The 7,332-nt window shown below is 40.5% G+C and overlaps 1 pseudogene; it reads right to left on the bottom strand.

The window, feature by feature from the left end:
* Positions 1-667: 667 nt before the first annotated feature.
* LOC111822852 (cytochrome c oxidase subunit 7C, mitochondrial pseudogene) lies at positions 668-859 on the bottom strand (annotated as a pseudogene).
* Between the last annotated feature and the right edge of the window lie 6,473 nt (positions 860-7,332).

The raw sequence follows: 7,332 nt of genomic DNA, 5'->3' as shown, positions 1-7,332 counted from the left end.
CAGACATAGCTGCAGTAGATAAATAGATGAAAGAAGGAAGGAAAGATGGATGGATAGATTAAATCGATAACTGCTGTCAAGTCAACTATGACTCATGCATAGTAGGTAACCTAGTGCACAATAGAGAAAACCATTATCTGGTCCTGTGTCATCTTTACAATAGCTGGCACGTTAGAGTCAATTGTTGTAGCCACTGTCCCAATCCTTCTCACTGAGGGTCTTCCTCGCGCTCACTGGCCCTCTGCTTCACCAAACATGTTGTCCTCCTTGAGTGATTGATCCATCCTTATGATGTGTTCAAGGCAGGTGAGTCAGACAATGTTCTTTTTTAAAAAAAATAACTTATTTTATTTTTTGTTGTTGTGGTTGAAAATATACAGAGCAGAACATACAGCAATTCAACAATTTCTATGTGCACAATTCAGTGACATTAATTACATTCTTCAAGTTGTGCAACCATTCTCATCCTCCTTTTTGAATTGTTCCTCCCAATTAACATAAACTCACAGCCCCCTAAGTTTCCTATCTAATCTTTTTTGATGTAATAAATTTATTTACAAACATAACCAGTATGCTATATGAGTTCAATAGAGTTTGATCCATTTTTCAGAGGTTGCACTTCTTACAGCACTCTTCCTATCTGTTTCTTGGATGAATTTAAACATCCTTATTTCTTAAGCAGTTGGTGTCTTACTATAAAGAAATGTACAGCAAATCCAGATCCAAAGTATACAGCCATCATAATTAGTAATCACCACTTGTTTTCCATTGAAAATGGCAAATTCTTCCCTAGGCCCTACTCATAGTGGCTCCTTTGGACCACGGAGTTGGTAAACCTTTGGATGCTCTGCCCCAACATGGTGCCATTGGAGGCTCGGTGAAAGATACAGAGACTGAGGGAAGAAGAAATGCCCTATCTAATCTTTTGAATTGCTGTTGTCAATTTGATTCTATATAGATAGTTCTTAAAATAGCACAATGCTCAAGGCAGACATTCTTTACTAGTTAAGCTGAACTGTTGTTTGGTTTTAATAAGACTTCAGGGATATTTTTGGTTTAAGGTTTAAAGTTCAAAGATTATCTCAGGGCAGTAGTTACAGTGGTTCATCCAGCCTCCATGACTCCAGAAATTCTGAATTCCATGAGACTTTGAAGTTCTGTTCTGTATTTTCTGCCTTTTGATTAGGATTTTCCATAGAATCTTTGGTGATGCATAGCTTTTCATTAAAGGAGACCTGGTGGTGCAGTGGTTAATCACTAGGCTGCTAATTGAAAGGTTGGTGGTTCAAATTCACCAGCTACTTCGTGGGGAAGATGTGGCAGTCTGCTTCTGTAAATTTGACAGCCTTGGAAACTGTGAGCAGTTCTACTCTGTCGTATTGGGTCACTATGAGTCGGAATCAACTCAATGGCAATGGGCAGGTAGGTAATCTTTTCATTGACTAACTTTTGGAAGTAGATTGCAAGGCCTTTCTTCCTAGTCTATCTTAGTCTGGAAGCTCTGCTAAAACTTACCCACCATGGGTGACCCTCTTAGTATTTAAATACTGGTGGCATAGCTTCTAGCATCACAGCAACATGCAAACCACCACAATATTAAAAATTGACAGACGAGTCATGGATAACTACACTAGAAGACATAAAATGAACTGATCAAATACTTGTTTGGTGACGTTGGCTGGGGTGGCTCAGTTTTCCTTCAGTGAAGGACTTTTCTCTGCATGTGGTATCTTATCAGTCAGTAGTGCAGCCAAACTTCTTGACATGTCAGCTGGCTTCCAAAAGAGTGAAGCAGTATCTGCAAGGCTTCTCCAGCTCTAGGTATTGAGGTCATGCAGTGCACCTCTGCTGCATTCTATCAGCCAAAGCAAGTCACAGGGCCAGCCCTGAATATTCAAATAGAGGGGGAAATAGACTCTACTTCTTTATGGGAGGAGTGGCAAAGCCATCTTGCAAACTGGCAAGTGGAATACAAGAGATTGTGGTGGCTATTTTTGAAAACAACCAGCTATGAGAGGAAAGAAGGCCTGGGAAATAAAAATAAAGGGAGTTAATTACTATATTGAAAGCTTCCTATATGCCCAAATTGTGCTAATGCTTTACATGAACTATATTAAGTAAACTTCTCAGCACCCCTATGAGATAGGTTCTATTATTGTTCCTACTTTGCAGATAAAAGAACTAAAGCTGAGAGAGGTGAATCATGTAACTAACATGGTCACACAGTTAGTAAGATGCTGAGATGGGATTCAAACCCAGCTTTGTCTGACTTCTAGACCTAAGGTCTTAGTCATGGCTCGTATAGATGTAGCAGCTACCTTGAGCAGAGAAATAGGCCTTGAGCATGGAATAAAGGGGTTGGCTTGAGCCTTTGGATGGATCCAGGGGATTGAACACAAGAAGTGTTGTACAATCCCCTGGAGGTGATCAAAGAAAAACAACCACCCACTTGATGCTTTTTAGTTTAGGGAGACTGGAAGGTAAACCCAAATATTGGCTTGTGAACGTGCTCCCCCATAGTGGGTTAGTCAAAATGGCATTGGTAATGCTGTGAGTCTGTATATTTCATTTCCTGTAAGACCGTCAGGTCTTCACCCTTACAGAAAATGAGTGGCTCTGGAGTGCCAGTCATGTGAAGGATGAAGCAGTTTTAAGTGGTTTCTGCATCAAGTGCAAAAGATGATTACAGAGTGACCTGGGAGACAGAAGAGAAGACAGTTCCAGAGAGATGGATGAGGCACATGTTTGCTGGTTCCCCCAGGGTGGGAGAGACCGCGGTAGCAACAATTCATGGTTAGGTATGAGCTTAATGAAAGGAGGGGACACTCATGATCCTTTAACCGCTGTCAATCATCAAGCAAGGCTAAACTTTACTGGGGGTCAGGCCACAGTGGGTATTTGTTATTTGATATGATTTTTTACAACATAATAGCCTTTCTGTGTTCTACTCTGTCTTGGAACCATGTCTGTCTTGGGTGACCCTCAGCTCAGTATTTCTCACAAGGATCTGTTTAAGGGCATAGAGAATTCCCTTAGCATCACAGTATGAAATCTGATTCTGATTTTTCATTCCTGTCTTTTTTGTGGTTCCAATCTATGAAAGAAAGGTCTTTCTGAAGAAGCTTCCCTAGCCCCATAGCTGTCAAGTTCATTCATTCATTCACTCACTCAGCTAATATTTTTGAATGCCTTTATGGACATTATTCTAGGCACTGAGGATACAGCACTGGCCAAAAAGACATGAAGTCCCTAGTGTCATGGAACTTATATTCTAGTGGGGAGAGTAAAACACCTTATACGCTATATCAGGTGGGGTTAGGTTTTAAGAAGAAAAATAAAGCCAGGGAAGAGAACCCAGAGTAACAATGCCATGATATTTTGGATAGGTTGCTCAGGGGTAGCCTCTCCACTAAGGTATCATTAGAGTAAAGACCTGTGTGAAATGGAGAAGGAGGCTAAGAGGATACCAGGAGGAAGAGATTTTCAGGCATGGGGACAGTGAGGAGTAAGTTCGGGAGGCAGACATGTGCTTGGATAGGCGAGAAACAGTGAGAATAGCAGTATGTCAGAAGCTGAGTAAGAGAGGGATGTTGGTAGGAGATGAGATCACAGACAGAGCCAAGCTGGAACACCAAAGGCCTTATAAGACTGGGTAAAGACTCTGAATTTTATTTTGAGTGAGATAAGGACCAATTGGAAAGTTTTAACCCCAGCGGAGAGAAATAATTGGACTTACTATTTAAAATATTGAAAATGTATGATTCTGGCTATGTGGGAAATGGAGTGTAAGATGACAAGGATGAAAATAGGGAGATCATTCAACTAGTTCAATGGCTATTGCAATAATAATCCATGCAAGGGATGATAGTGGCTTGGGCTAAGGTAGTAGCAGTGAAAGTTGTGAGAAGTAGTCTGATTCTAGATATTTTTTCAAAGTTAATTTCAGCAGGATTTGTTGATATGTAGATGTGGGATGGGAGAGAAGAATGACTCTAATATTTTTGACCTCAGAAACTGGAAGGATGGAGTTGTCATTTACTCAGATGGGAAAGGATATAGGAAGAGAAGACTGGGGGAAAAAAAAACATAAGGAGCTGAGTTTTGGAAATGTAAAGTTTGAGATGCCTATGAGATACTCAGGTAAAGATTTTGAGACGGCAGTTGAATGTAGGATTCTGGAGTTCAGGGAGCCATCCATGTTAGTGATAAATATTTGGATGTCACCAGCACATAAATGATATTTCAAATCATGACGTTGGATGTGATGACCCAGGGAGTAAGTGTAAAGAAATAAGGACATCTAAGGTCTGGGTCCTTGAGCATCCCAACATTTAGAAGTCAGGGGGAAAAAAAAAAAAAGAGAAGAAGCCAGTAAAGGATACCGAAAAGAAGTGGCCAGTGTGTTAAGAGAAGAATCAAGTAATGCCTAGAGGTAAGTGAAGAAAGTATTTCAAGGTGCGGGGGTAGGGTGGGGATGGGGAGGATCAATCATGTCAAACGAGACTGATGGGTTGTGTCTGGTAAAACTTGAGAATTGGTTGAGATTATCAACGTGGAGGCTATAGGTGACATTGATAGAATCAGTTTTGGTGGAGAGATAAGGTTGAAAGCCTGGTTGGAATATGCTCAAGTGAGAATAGAAAGACAAAAAGTGGTGATGGGATATAGGCCACTCTTAAGAAGAGTTTTTCTGTAAAAGAAATGGGACTGTTTCTGGAAGCGGTCGATGGAGGACATTATATCATATTTGTATGCTGCTGGTAGTGATTCTTCTATATAGAGAAAAAAATTGATGATAGAAATTTCCTGGAGTTGGTGAAATGGGACAGGACCCAAAAAACACATGGAGAGGCTGCCCTTAGCTGGGAGCATGTCAGTTCTTCTATTGTACAGAAAGAAATGCTATGCGTATGGTACAGGGGCATTTAGTGTGGTAGGTTTGGTTGTGGTAACATCTGGAAGTTCTCCTCTGATTTCTCTGTTGTGCAGTTAAATAAGAGGCAAGCCCATCAGCTAAGAGTAAGGAGGTGGGAAAGGATGACAGAACATTGAGGACAGATAAGAAGGTGTGAAATAAACAGCCAGGAGAGTGGGAGGGATATTTGACTGGACGATACAGTATATTTCATGAACAGCTGTGAGGACCCACTGCGGTTAGTGGTCATGAATTTAAAAGTAAACCAGTCGTTGTGGTTGTGTGTTTTCTTCCAGTCATGTTTAGTTGCCCTGGTGCAGGCATGGAATGGGTAAGAAGTTGGTTTTAAAGATGGCTTAAGTTTTTTTTTTCAGGTAAGAATGAGGGAGAGAAGAGTTGATAGTATATATAGAGCACTGATTACAATGATGGACTGTGGAATTTTAGCTGGATAAGAACAGAGGGGTGAGGGGTGAGGGACAGTGAAAAAATGGAAGAGTCAGTGGATTTTGATCTAGGTGGGTGTCTTAGTTATTTAGTGCTGCTAAACAGAAACACCACAAGTGGGTGGCTTTAACAGAAATTTATTTTCTCACAGTTTAGGAGGCTAGAAGTCCGAATTCAGGGCACTGGCCCTAGGGGAAGGATTTCTCTCTCTGTCAGTTCTGGAGGAAGGTCCTTGTCTCTTCAGCTTGAATTCCTTGGCCCCTTGGTGATCTTCACGGTCATGACAGCTATCTTCCCCCATCTCTGCCTGCTTGATTGCTTGTTTAATCTTTTTCTATCTCAAAAGAAATTGATTTAAGACACACGCTACACTAGTCCTGCCTCATTAACACAAAAAAGGCAACCCGTTCCCCAATGGGATTATAATCACAAGCCTATAGAAGTTAGGATTCACAACACATATTTTTGGGGGACACAATTCAACCCATAACAATGGGATTGTGCGATTGTTGGAATGTGGGAACAAGGGGAGAGAGCTGGATATGGAGGTGATAGCGTTAGTGGGATTCTTACAGTTGAAATTTTAGAGGAACTTCAGGAAAGTGTGGTTGCCTGGGACATAACAAGGGAATGAGTGGCTTAGGGGGACTGAAGACACAATTATTGTAGGAGAGGAAGTCAAGGAATAGAGAATCCAGTGTGTTCGTTGCATCATCTATAAGGATATTGAAATTACTGACAGGAAAGTATCTGTATTGCTACTTACTAAGATAGTTCCTGGAAAACTGTAGATTCTCAAGGGAATATTTGTTTAATGAAGAGTTGTCCCATGGTGACAATCAAATTGCAATCTGAGACTAGTGTCTCATGTGCACAGGTAAGGCAGAAATAAATGGATCCTATTCTGCAATGAGCCAAAGTAAGGATAGTAATCTCTAAAAATAGAGTGTAGCAAATTAGCTCTTTGGAGGAATTACTTGGTAAATTCTCTCTTCCTGGACCCTGCAAACACTTACCTTCCCAATCCCTAACAGACATATTACACATACAAGCATTTTTCTCCTCAAAAATAGTTCTGTCTCCTGCATAATTAGGTCTTTGGAATGAAGACATGCATAAGCAGAGGGTATTATGTAGAGAGAAGATAACTAAGGGGAAAACAGTCAATGGAATTTGGATTTTTGTCTCATCATTAAGATGGCTCTCAGAGCTTAGAATTGTGTTTTTTAAAAAATTTTAATTAAAAATTGGAGCTTTGGAGCTGACCGTCTCTTAAGATATAGGGAATACTGTGAGAATATAGTTGTTGTGTGCTGTCAAGTCGATTCTGATTCATAGCCACCCTATAGGACAGAGTAGATCTGCCCTATAAGGTTTCCTAGGCTGTGATCTTTACAGGAGCAGATTGCCAGGTGTTTTCTCCTGAGGAAATGCTGGTAGGTTGGAACTGCTGACCTTTCGAGTAGCAGCCGAGTGCTTAACCATTGTGCCAGCGGGGCTTCTTATTTATACTGATAAATAGATTAAGTTCCCACCTTTTAGGGTGGGTTGTTTGGAAGGTGGAATGTGTTTTCATGTTAGAATAATGTTGGAAGTGAAAGTTAGGTAGGTTCCTAGGCAAGTCTATTTAACCATAATGTCCCTAAATCCTAGGCAAGTCTATTTAACCATAATGTCCCTAAAATAAAGAGTATTATTTATTTTGTCTCAATGAATAGGACTGTATACATATTATAATATTATGTTAATATAATTGGAGGAAGGAAAGCCTCCTCTTTCCTGTGGAGCTACCTGAGCCCATAAAAGAGCAAATTCATTAGCTACCTGAGACTTAGTTTCCCCATATGTAAAATAAAAATGTCAACTAATGCCCAATTTGAGGAATTGCTGTATGGCTTTAATGTCTTAACTGTGTGTGTCTGATGCTGTGTCTGGTGCAATTAAGTATATTAGCATTGATCATGCCCCTC

This window comes from Trichechus manatus, unplaced genomic scaffold, assembly GCF_000243295.1.
Source record: "Trichechus manatus latirostris isolate Lorelei unplaced genomic scaffold, TriManLat1.0 scaffold00218, whole genome shotgun sequence".
Classification (NCBI taxonomy): Eukaryota; Metazoa; Chordata; class Mammalia; order Sirenia; family Trichechidae; genus Trichechus; species Trichechus manatus.
The sequence above is the reverse complement of the archived record's forward strand: the minus strand, read 5'-3'. Positions and strand labels throughout refer to the sequence as shown.